This window comes from Brienomyrus brachyistius, unplaced genomic scaffold (assembly GCF_023856365.1).
Source record: "Brienomyrus brachyistius isolate T26 unplaced genomic scaffold, BBRACH_0.4 scaffold718, whole genome shotgun sequence".
Taxonomy (NCBI): domain Eukaryota; kingdom Metazoa; phylum Chordata; class Actinopteri; order Osteoglossiformes; family Mormyridae; genus Brienomyrus; species Brienomyrus brachyistius.
In genome coordinates this window covers 15001-27500 of record NW_026042993.1, presented here as the reverse complement: position 1 = coordinate 27500, position 12500 = coordinate 15001, and positions in this window count along the sequence as shown.

The window sequence follows — 12500 nt, the reverse complement described above, 5'->3', positions numbered from 1 at the left end:
TCTTGCTAATTCCCTTGCAAACTGTAAAATGAAAGCATGATTCCTTTCAGGCATCTGTTTCAGGATTCTGAACTGACTGTCATGCCTTTCCAAAGTCTGTGTCCCCTCATCTCAGATGCTGATGTTAACAGCCTGCGTAAATGACCTGTGGGTCGCACTGGTAAAACTTGAGGACTTTTATTCCCTAAATGGTCCTATTAGTCATCATGTTTTTTTTAAACTCCGCAAATATTGTAGGTTTTCAGCGTTATTTGCCTGTGTATATTTTCTATTATCTTTGATGCTGCTGCAGATCAGGCCTGACCAGTTGAGCTATTTTTACTGAATACATTGCTTTGAAGTCTGTGATTTTACTATGGATATCTTGCTAATTCCCTTGCAAACTGTAAAATGAAAGCATGATTCCTTTCAGGCATCTGTTTCAGGATTCTGAACTGACTGTCATGCCTTTCCAAAGTCTGTGTCCCCTCATCTCAGATGCTGATGTTAACAGCCTTCGTAAATGACCTGTGGGTCGCACTGGTTAAACTTGAGGCCTTTTATTCCCTAAATGGTCCTATTAGTCATCATGTTTTTTTTAAACTCCGCAAATATTGTAGGTTTTCAGCGTTATTTGCCTGTGTATATTTTCTATTATCTTTGATGCTGCTGCAGATCAGGCCTGACCAGTTGAGCTATTTTTACTGAATACATTGCTTTGAAGTCTGTGATTTTACTATGGATATCTTGCTAATTCCCTTGCAAACTGTAAAATGAAAGCATGATTCCTTTCAGGCATCTGTTTCAGGATTCTGAACTGACTGTCATGCCTTTCCAAAGTCTGTGTCCCCTCATCTCAGATGCTGATGTTAACAGCCTGCGTAAATGACCTGTGGGTCGCACTGGTAAAACTTGAGGACTTTTATTCCCTAAATGGTCCTATTAGTCATCATGTTTTTTAAACCCTACAAATATTGTATTCATTTTATTTGTGGTGAAACATATGTGATCTGCATGCCAGACATTGGTTTGAATCTGTCTTTCCCAGTCTGCTGGGACTGGGTAGGGACCTGTTTCCGCAGAGCCATATGCGTCCCTTTGCCTACCGCACTGACTCACCCCTCAGCTGGCCCAACATCAGGAGGGCCCACCCGTCCTGGCCGTTCAGGCTCCCCTCTACCTGGGCTGGAGGTCCGGCAGTGGCTAGTCAGCTTTGGGACTTTAATCTATTGGGACCAAGGTGTGATGTCTGGCTTTCGCAGCATGCTGGGGGATGGGTAACTGTCTGTGTGCATAACAGAGGTGTGAAACTGCCAGCAATCAAACAAAAGCCCTGGCAGCAAGAGGAGAATATCCTAATATTTTGTTGCATTGCTCTAAAACCACTGGGTTTATAATCAGTATTTTAAACTTTTTTTTTTTCCTCAGCACCTGGCCGTAGCTTATAATTGAAAGAAAGAAGCATATGGTGACTCTAATTTGACACAATATATTGGAGGTGTAATTATATCAGTTATACAACCTCTAGATTAATATGGAAGATCATAATTTAACATCTTGACCAAAAGGCCTCGACAGAGTCCTGCATGGTTATTTTTTGTCACTACCTCCCTGTGTCAGGAGTTTGTAATTTGTGCGCCTGCTGCCTTCCTTGGATGTGCTAGCTGATTCTCAGGCTCCCTCTTCTCAATCGAACCCTGATTACCCATTAATTAATAAGGCAGACATTCGAATGAGCAAACATTTAATTTATTAAATTAACAAGAAAATCACAGTCTTCAATTATATACATCATGCTGGGGAGGGGTTGTCAATCACCACCATGTGCCGACGCTCCAGCTCCTGGACCAACCTTTCAAATGAATAAAGTAAATAAAAAAACTGTTAGTAAATGTCATACAGAAGAAAGACGTGAGATGTGTAAAAAAGGCTAAAGAGTTTTCCCACCAACCTGCTCATTGGATTAGTGTCATTAAAAATCTCCTGCAGGAGGCTGTAGCTGAAGTCCCTGCCCCACTGCAGAAGTTCAAAGGAATCCTGCTTTTCCTTCTGCATAACTTCCTGGATAGCCTCTTTTGAACACCTCTTCATGCACACTTTAGTCAGATGCACTGAGAGGTTTGCTTGTGTCTTCTTGCACACGGGGCAGAGCAGGAAATGCTTCCTGGAAGCACTGGGGATAAAAAGAAAAATAAAAAAGTCATGAATTAAGATTATATTTGATACATTACTTTTAGTTGAATAAATACACATTTCAGTCATCATCGACATATATACAGCAATATAAACCATTTGTGAACACAGCAAATGACAAAATAATATTCTACACTTATATTTAAACTAAGTTGCTTCAAAAAATACTTTTAGTTGTGTAATGGATGCAATTTAAGTTTTAACAATAGCAGTCAGTGGACAGAGACTTTTGCACAGTGTCAGTAAAGTAGAACAAGTTTATCCACAATTTCTCCAGATTCAAATGCAATAATAAATTGACCATAACTTACGACTTGGAAGGCATTCTTGAGACGCTGTTCAACAAAAGGTAAAATCTTCAACAGAATCTGGAGCTCTGGTCTCGCTGGAAGCAGAGGCAGAGTGACTTTACATGTGCAGGTCTCCTCTTAATATACCATTCTGACTGCGTCCCACAACCCTGCCTCCCGTAGCCCCACACACCCCACCCCCAGTGTCACTGTGAGGGACACATTGCTTTCTTATGTGTCAGTCAGAGGAAGCTACCGCAACGCCCCGCATATCAAAATAAAATAATTTATCAAAATCACAAGAAAATCACAGTCATCAACTAAATACATCATGGCTCCTGTAATGTATTTGTGCATTGTGCTCAATTTCTTCCCCACAGTTCCATAGAGTTTTCTCTCTGCGTGATTCCAGTCAGCCATTGGTCTGTGGAAGAGCAAGCCACTTGTATTGTTTGACTAAGTGCCCACTTAACACCTCTGCTGCAGCTGTCTGATAGCTGCCTTCCCAGTCTGTTGGGGGACAAGAATGCATTTAAACTGAGGGGAAGATACTGAGATGCCTAGTGAATAAATTTCTATAAGTGCATTCTTGCAGTGATTTCTGCTGGATAGTCACGAGATGAATATGAGCTGTAATTATACAAGTTTTTCCAATCTCTAGATTAATATGGAAGATCATAATTTAATCCGATGATCGAAGGGCCAATGTCCCCATATCAGCTGTGGGTAATTTCCATGCCTGCCGCCTTCCTTAGATGTGGTAGCCATTTCCCAGGCTGCCTCTCCTGTACAGATCACTGTCATGAAGTCTATAATGCTCCTAATATTTTTGAGGGTTGCTCTATGACTGCTGGGGCAATAGACATTTGTCCGGTCCCTTTGTGGACCACAAATATTGTCCTTTAATTTGATGCACACTTTGACTTTATAGCCTCAGGTAGGAGTGCAAACAGAACTGACTCTGGCTGTCATGCCCTTCCAAAGTCTGTGTCCCCTCATCTCAGATGCTGATGTTAACTGTTTGTGTAAATGACCTGTGGGTCGCACTGGTAAAACTTGAGGCCTTTTATTGCCTAAATGGTCCTTGGTGTGATTAAGTATCACACAGGTATTTTGTATATAGCTCCATGTCAGGAGTGGGTACATATATATAAATGATCTCGGACCATACGATTATGCATTTATATTTTCCCTTAGCTGCATTTTTATCTTTTGCATACTGTTAGGCCACTTGGCTCATCCTTATTCCTAGCTGCATAAGAGCATAGTGCTGCTTTTCAGAAACAAAGAGGACATATCCATTTCATTTGCTCACAGCTCCCGCTAGCTTGGAGCGAGATTTAGTGAGGACATGTTAGTATATATGGGTTTTTATTATTATTATTTTATAAAGTAACAAATATCTATGTGACCTGCAGGTCAGCCACACATCACAAGCACTTAGTGTCAGAGTCCTCACTGTGTATGCATCCGCAGCCTGCTGGGGATGGGTGTCTGTATGTGTGTGTGTGTATATATCAAGGCTATATTGTAGATCACTGGTAAATGTTAATTGTGTTATAGATGTATATGTGTGTCTCTATGAAGATACTCAGGTATTTTATTTTCAGAATTTCAAAAAGAATTCCCTATTAGTTGATAGTGCAGACATTCGAATGAGCAAACATTTAATTTATCAAAAATCAAAGAGTTTTCCCACCAACCTGCTCATTGGATTAGTGTCATTAAAAATCTCCTGCAGGAGGCTGTAGCTGAAGTCCCTGCCCCACTGCAGAAGTTCAAAGGAATCCTGCTTTTCCTTCTGCATAACTTCCTGGATAGCCTCTTTTGAACACCTCTTCATGCACACTTTAGTCAGATGCACTGAGAGGTTTGCTTGTGTCTTCTTGCACACGGGGCAGAGCAGGAAATGCTTCCTGGAAGCACTGGGGATAAAAAGAAAAATAAAAAAGTCATGAATTAAGATTATATTTGATACATTACTTTTAGTTGAATAAATACACATTTCAGTCATCATCAACATATATACAGCAATATAAACCATTTGTGAACACAGCAAATGACAAAATAATATTCTACACTTATATTTAAACTAAGTTGCTTCAAAAAATACTTTTAGTTGTGTAATGGATGCAATTTAAGTTTTAACAATAGCAGTCAGTGGACAGAGACTTTTGCACAGTGTCAGTAAAGTAGAACAAGTTCATCCACAATTTCTCCAGATTCAAATGCAATAATAAATTCACCATAACTTACGACTTGGAAGGCATTCTTGAGACGCTGTTCAACAAAAGGTAAAATCTTCAACAGAATCTGGAGCTCTGGTCTCGCTGGAAGCAGAGGCAGAGTGACTTTACATATGCATGTCTCCTCTTAATTAATATACCATTCTGACTGCGTCCCACACCCCTGCCTCCCGTAGCCCCACACACCCCACCCCCAGTGTCACTGTGAGGGACACATTGCTTTCTTATGTGTCAGTCAGAGGAAGCTACCGCCACGCCCCGCATATCAAATTAAAATAATTTATCAAAATCACAAGAAAATCACAGTCATCAACTAAATACATCATGGCTCCTGTAATGTATTTGTGCATTGTGCTCAATTTCTTCCCCACAGTTCCATAGAGTTTTCTCTCTGCGTGATTCTAGTCAGCCATTGGTCTGTGGAAGAGCAAGCCACTTGTATTGTTTGACTAAGTGCCCACTTAACACCTCTGCTGCAGCTGTCTGATAGCTGCCTTCCCAGTCTGTTGGGGGACAAGAATGCATTTAAACTGAGGGGAAGATACTGAGATGCCTAGTGAATAAATTTCTATAAGTGCATTCTTGCAGTGATTTCTGCTGGATAGTCACGAGATGAATATTAGCTGTAATTATACAAGTTTTTCCAATCTCTAGATTAATATGGAAGATCATAATTTAATCCGATGATCGAAGGGCCAATGTCCCCATATCAGCTGTGGGTAATTTCCATGCCTGCCGCCTTCCTTAGATGTGGTAGCCATTTCCCAGGCTGCCTCTCCTGTACAGATCACTGTCATAAAGTCTATAATGCTCCTAATATTTTTGAGGGTTGCTCTATGACTGCTGGGGCAATAGACATTTGTCCGGTCCCTTTGTGGACCACAAATATTGTCCTTTAATTTGATGCACACTTTGACTTTATAGCCTCAGGTAGGAGTGCAAACAGAACTGACTCTGGCTGTCATGCCCTTCCAAAGTCTGTGTCCCCTCATCTCAGATGCTAATGTTAACTGTTTGTGTAAATGACCTGTGGGTCGCACTGGTAAAACTTGAGGCCTTTTATTGCCTAAATGGTCCTTGGTGTGATTAAGTATCACACAGGTATTTTGTATATAGCTCCATGTCAGGAGTGGGTACATATATATAAATGATCTCGGACCATACGATTATGCATTTATATTTTCCCTTAGCTGCATTTTTATCTTTTGCATACTGTTAGGCCACTTGGCTCATCCTTATTCCTAGCTGCATAAGAGCATAGTGCTGCTTTTCAGAAACAAAGAGGACATATCCATTTCATTTGCTCACAGCTCCCGCTAGCTTGGAGCGAGATTTAGTGAGGACATGTTAGTATATATGGGTTTTTATTATTATTATTTTATAAAGTAACAAATATCTATGTGACCTGCAGGTCAGCCACACATCACAAGCACTTAGTGTCAGAGTCCTCACCGTGTATGCATCCGCAGCCTGCTGGGGATGGGTGTCTGTATGTGTGTGTGTGTATATATCAAGGCTATATTGTAGATCACTGGTAAATGTTAATTGTGTTATAGATGTATATGTGTGTCTCTATGAAGATACTCAGGTATTTTATTTTCAGAATTTCAAAAAGAATTCCCTATTAGTTGATAGTGCAGACATTCGAATGAGCAAACATTTAATTTATCAAAAATCAAAGAGTTTTCCCACCAACCTGCTCATTGGATTAGTGTCATTAAAAATCTCCTGCAGGAGGCTGTAGCTGAAGTCCCTGCCCCACTGCAGAAGTTCAAAGGAATCCTGCTTTTCCTTCTGCATAACTTCCTGGATAGCCTCTTTTGAACACCTCTTCATGCACACTTTAGTCAGATGCACTGAGAGGTTTGCTTGTGTCTTCTTGCACACGGGGCAGAGCAGGAAATGCTTCCTGGAAGCACTGGGGATAAAAAGAAAAATAAAAAAGTCATGAATTAAGATTATATTTGATACATTACTTTTAGTTGAATAAATACACATTTCAGTCATCATCAACATATATACAGCAATATAAACCATTTGTGAACACAGCAAATGACAAAATAATATTCTACACTTATATTTAAACTAAGTTGCTTCAAAAAATACTTTTAGTTGTGTAATGGATGCAATTTAAGTTTTAACAATAGCAGTCAGTGGACAGAGACTTTTGCACAGTGTCAGTAAAGTAGAACAAGTTCATCCACAATTTCTCCAGATTCAAATGCAATAATAAATTCACCATAACTTACGACTTGGAAGGCATTCTTGAGACGCTGTTCAACAAAAGGTAAAATCTTCAACAGAATCTGGAGCTCTGGTCTCGCTGGAAGCAGAGGCAGAGTGACTTTACATATGCATGTCTCCTCTTAATTAATATACCATTCTGACTGCGTCCCACACCCCTGCCTCCCGTAGCCCCACACACCCCACCCCCAGTGTCACTGTGAGGGACACATTGCTTTCTTATGTGTCAGTCAGAGGAAGCTACCGCCACGCCCCGCATATCAAATTAAAATAATTTATCAAAATCACAAGAAAATCACAGTCATCAACTAAATACATCATGGCTCCTGTAATGTATTTGTGCATTGTGCTCAATTTCTTCCCCACAGTTCCATAGAGTTTTCTCTCTGCGTGATTCTAGTCAGCCATTGGTCTGTGGAAGAGCAAGCCACTTGTATTGTTTGACTAAGTGCCCACTTAACACCTCTGCTGCAGCTGTCTGATAGCTGCCTTCCCAGTCTGTTGGGGGACAAGAATGCATTTAAACTGAGGGGAAGATACTGAGATGCCTAGTGAATAAATTTCTATAAGTGCATTCTTGCAGTGATTTCTGCTGGATAGTCACGAGATGAATATTAGCTGTAATTATACAAGTTTTTCCAATCTCTAGATTAATATGGAAGATCATAATTTAATCCGATGATCGAAGGGCCAATGTCCCCATATCAGCTGTGGGTAATTTCCATGCCTGCCGCCTTCCTTAGATGTGGTAGCCATTTCCCAGGCTGCCTCTCCTGTACAGATCACTGTCATAAAGTCTATAATGCTCCTAATATTTTTGAGGGTTGCTCTATGACTGCTGGGGCAATAGACATTTGTCCGGTCCCTTTGTGGACCACAAATATTGTCCTTTAATTTGATGCACACTTTGACTTTATAGCCTCAGGTAGGAGTGCAAACAGAACTGACTCTGGCTGTCATGCCCTTCCAAAGTCTGTGTCCCCTTATCTCAGATGCTAATGTTAACTGTTTGTGTAAATGACCTGTGGGTCGCACTGGTAAAACTTGAGGCCTTTTATTGCCTAAATGGTCCTTGGTGTGATTAAGTATCACACAGGTATTTTGTATATAGCTCCATGTCAGGAGTGGGTACATATATATAAATGATCTCGGACCATACGATTATGCATTTATATTTTCCCTTAGCTGCATTTTTATCTTTTGCATACTGTTAGGCCACTTGGCTCATCCTTATTCCTAGCTGCATAAGAGCATAGTGCTGCTTTTCAGAAACAAAGAGGACATATCCATTTCATTTGCTCACAGCTCCCGCTAGCTTGGAGCGAGATTTAGTGAGGACATGTTAGTATATATGGGTTTTTATTATTATTATTTTATAAAGTAACAAATATCTATGTGACCTGCAGGTCAGCCACACATCACAAGCACTTAGTGTCAGAGTCCTCACTGTGTATGCATCCGCAGCCTGCTGGGGATGGGTGTCTGTATGTGTGTGTGTGTATATATCAAGGCTATATTGTAGATCACTGGTAAATGTTAATTGTGTTATAGATGTATATGTGTGTCTCTATGAAGATACTCAGGTATTTTATTTTCAGAATTTCAAAAAGAATTCCCTATTAGTTGATAGTGCAGACATTCGAATGAGCAAACATTTAATTTATCAAAAATCAAAGAGTTTTCCCACCAACCTGCTCATTGGATTAGTGTCATTAAAAATCTCCTGCAGGAGGCTGTAGCTGAAGTCCCTGCCCCACTGCAGAAGTTCAAAGGAATCCTGCTTTTCCTTCTGCATAACTTCCTGGATAGCCTCTTTTGAACACCTCTTCATGCACACTTTAGTCAGATGCACTGAGAGGTTTGCTTGTGTCTTCTTGCACACGGGGCAGAGCAGGAAATGCTTCCTGGAAGCACTGGGGATAAAAAGAAAAATAAAAAAGTCATGAATTAAGATTATATTTGATACATTACTTTTAGTTGAATAAATACACATTTCAGTCATCATCAACATATATACAGCAATATAAACCATTTTTGAACACAGCAAATGACAAAATAATATTCTACACTTATATTTAAACTAAGTTGCTTCAAAAAATACTTTTAGTTGTGTAATGGATGCAATTTAAGTTTTAACAATAGCAGTCAGTGGACAGAGACTTTTGCACAGTGTCAGTAAAGTAGAACAAGTTCATCCACAATTTCTCCAGATTCAAATGCAATAATAAATTCACCATAACTTACGACTTGGAAGGCATTCTTGAGACGCTGTTCAACAAAAGGTAAAATCTTCAACAGAATCTGGAGCTCTGGTCTCGCTGGAAGCAGAGGCAGAGTGACTTTACATGTGCAGGTCTCCTCTTAATATACCATTCTGACTGCGTCCCACACCCCTGCCTCCCGTAGCCCCACACACCCCACCCCCAGTGTCACTGTGAGGGACACATTGCTTTCTTATGTGTCAGTCAGAGGAAGCTACCGCCACGCCCCGCATATCAAAATAAAATAATTTATCAAAATCACAAGAAAATCACAGTCATCAACTAAATACATCATGGCTCCTGTAATGTATTTGTGCATTGTGCTCAATTTCTTCCCCACAGTTCCATAGAGTTTTCTCTCTGCGTGATTCCAGTCAGCCATTGGTCTGTGGAAGAGCAAGCCACTTGTATTGTTTGACTAAGTGCCCACTTAACACCTCTGCTGCAGCTGTCTGATAGCTGCCTTCCCAGTCTGTTGGGGGACAAGAATGCATTTAAACTTAGGGGAAGATACTGAGATGCCTAGTGAATAAATTTCTATAAGTGCATTCTTGCAGTGATTTCTGCTGGATAGTCATGAGATGAATATGAGCTGTAATTATACAAGTTTTTCCAATCTCTAGATTAATATGGAAGATCATAATTTAATCCGATGATCGAAGGGCCAATGTCCCCATATCAGCTGTGGGTAATTTCCATGCCTGCCGCCTTCCTTAGATGTGGTAGCCATTTCCCAGGCTGCCTCTCCTGTACAGATCACTGTCATAAAGTCTATAATGCTCCTAATATTTTTGAGGGTTGCTCTATGACTGCTGGGGCTATAGACATTTGTCCGGTCTCTTTGTGGACCACAAATATTGTCCTTTAATTTGATGCACACTTTGACTTTATAGCCTCAGGTAGGAGTGCAAACAGAACTGACTCTGGCTGTCATGCCCTTCCAAAGTCTGTGTCCCCTCATCTCAGATGCTGATGTTAACTGTTTGTGTAAATGACCTGTGGGTCGCACTGGTAAAACTTGAGGCCTTTTATTGCCTAAATGGTCCTTGGTGTGATTAAGTATCACACAGGTATTTTGTATATAGCTCCATGTCAGGAGTGGGTACATATATATAAATGATCTCGGACCATACGATTATGCATTTATATTTTCCCTTAGCTGCATTTTTATCTTTTGCATACTGTTAGGCCACTTGGCTCATCCGTATTCCTAGCTGCATAAGAGCATAGTGCTGCTTTTCAGAAACAAAGAGGACATATCCATTTCATTTGCTCACAGCTCCCGCTAGCTTGGAGCGAGATTTAGTGAGGACATGTTAGTATATATGGGTTTTTATTATTATTATTTTATAAAGTAACAAATATCTATGTGACCTGCAGGTCAGCCACACATCACAAGCACTTAGTGTCAGGGTCCTCACTGTGTTTGCATTCGCAGCCTGCTGGGGATGGGTGTCTGTATGTGTGTGTGTGTATATATCAAGGCTATATTGTAGATCACTGGTAAATGTTAATTGTGTTATAGATGTATATGTGTGTGTGTGTCTGTATGAAGATACTCAAGTATTTTATTTTCAGAATTTCAAAAAGAATTCCCTATTAGTTGATAGTGCAGACATTCGAATGAGCAAACATTTAATTTATCAAAAATCACAAGAAAATCACAGTCATCAATTAAATACATCATGGCTCCTGTAATGTATTTGTGCATTGTGTTCAATTTCTTCCCCACTGTTCCAGAGTTTTCTCTCTGCGTGATTCTAGTCAGCCATTGGTCTGTGGAAGAGCAAGCCATTTGTATTGTTTGACTAAGTGCCCACTTAACACCTCTGCTGCAGCTGTCTGATAGCTGCCTTCCCAGTCTGTTGGGGGACAAGAATGCATTTAAACTGAGGGGAAGATACTGAGATGCCTAGTGAATAAATTTCTATAAGTGCATTCTTGCAGTGATTTCTGCTGGATAGTCACGAGATGAATATTAGCTGTAATTATACAAGTTTTTCCAATCTCTAGATTAATATGGAAGATCATAATTTAATCCGATGATCGAAGGGCCAATGTCCCCATATCAGCTGTGGGTAATTTCCATGCCTGCCGCCTTCCTTAGATGTGGTAGCCATTTCCCAGGCTGCCTCTCCTGTACAGATCACTGTCATAAAGTCTATAATGCTCCTAATATTTTTGAGGGTTGCTTTATGACTGCTGGGGCTATAGACATTTGTCCGGTCTCTTTGTGGACCACAAATATTGTCCTTTAATTTGATGCACACTTTGACTTTATAGCCTCAGGTAGGAGTGCAAACAGAACTGACTCTGGCTGTCATGCCCTTCCAAAGTCTGTGTCCCCTCATCTCAGATGCTAATGTTAACTGTTTGTGTAAATGACCTGTGGGTCGCACTGGTAAAACTTGAGGCCTTTTATTGCCTAAATGGTCCTTGGTGTGATTAAGTATCACACGGGTATTTTGTATATAGCTCCATGTCAGGAGTGGGTACATATATATAAATGATCTCGGACCATACGATTATGCATTAATATTTTCCCTTAGCTGCATTTTTATCTTTTGCATACTGTTAGGCCACTTGGCTCATCCTTATTCATAGCTGCATAAGAGCATAGTGCTGCTTTTCAGAAACAAAGAGGACATATCCATTTCATTTGCTCACAGCTCCCGCTAGCTTGGAGCGAGATTTAGTGAGGACATGTTAGTATATATGGGTTTTTATTATTATTATTTTATAAAGTAACAAATATCTATGTGACCTGCAGGTCAGCCACACATCACAAGCACTTAGTGTCAGAGTCCTCACTGTATATGCATTCGCAGCCTGCTGGGGATGGGTGTCTGTATGTGTGTGTGTGTATATATCAAGGCTATATTGTAGGTCACTGGTAAATGTTAATTGTGTTATAGATGTATATGTGTGTGTGTGTCTGTATGAAGATACTCAAGTATTTTATTTTCAGAATTTCAAAAAGAATTCCCTATTAGTGCAGACATTCGAATGAGCAAACATTTAATTTATCAAAAATCACAAGAAAATCACAGTCATCAATTAAATACATCATGGCTCCTGTAATGTATTTGTGCATTGTGCTCAATTTCTTCCCCACAGTTCCAGAGTTTTCTCTCTGCGTGATTCTGACTGCTGGGGCTATAGACATTTGTCTGGTCTCTTTGTGGACCACAAATATTGTCCTTTAATTTGATGCACACTTTGGCTTTATAGCCTTAAGAAAACTTTAAACTTAAACTTATAAAACTTAAGGCCTTTTATTCCCTAAA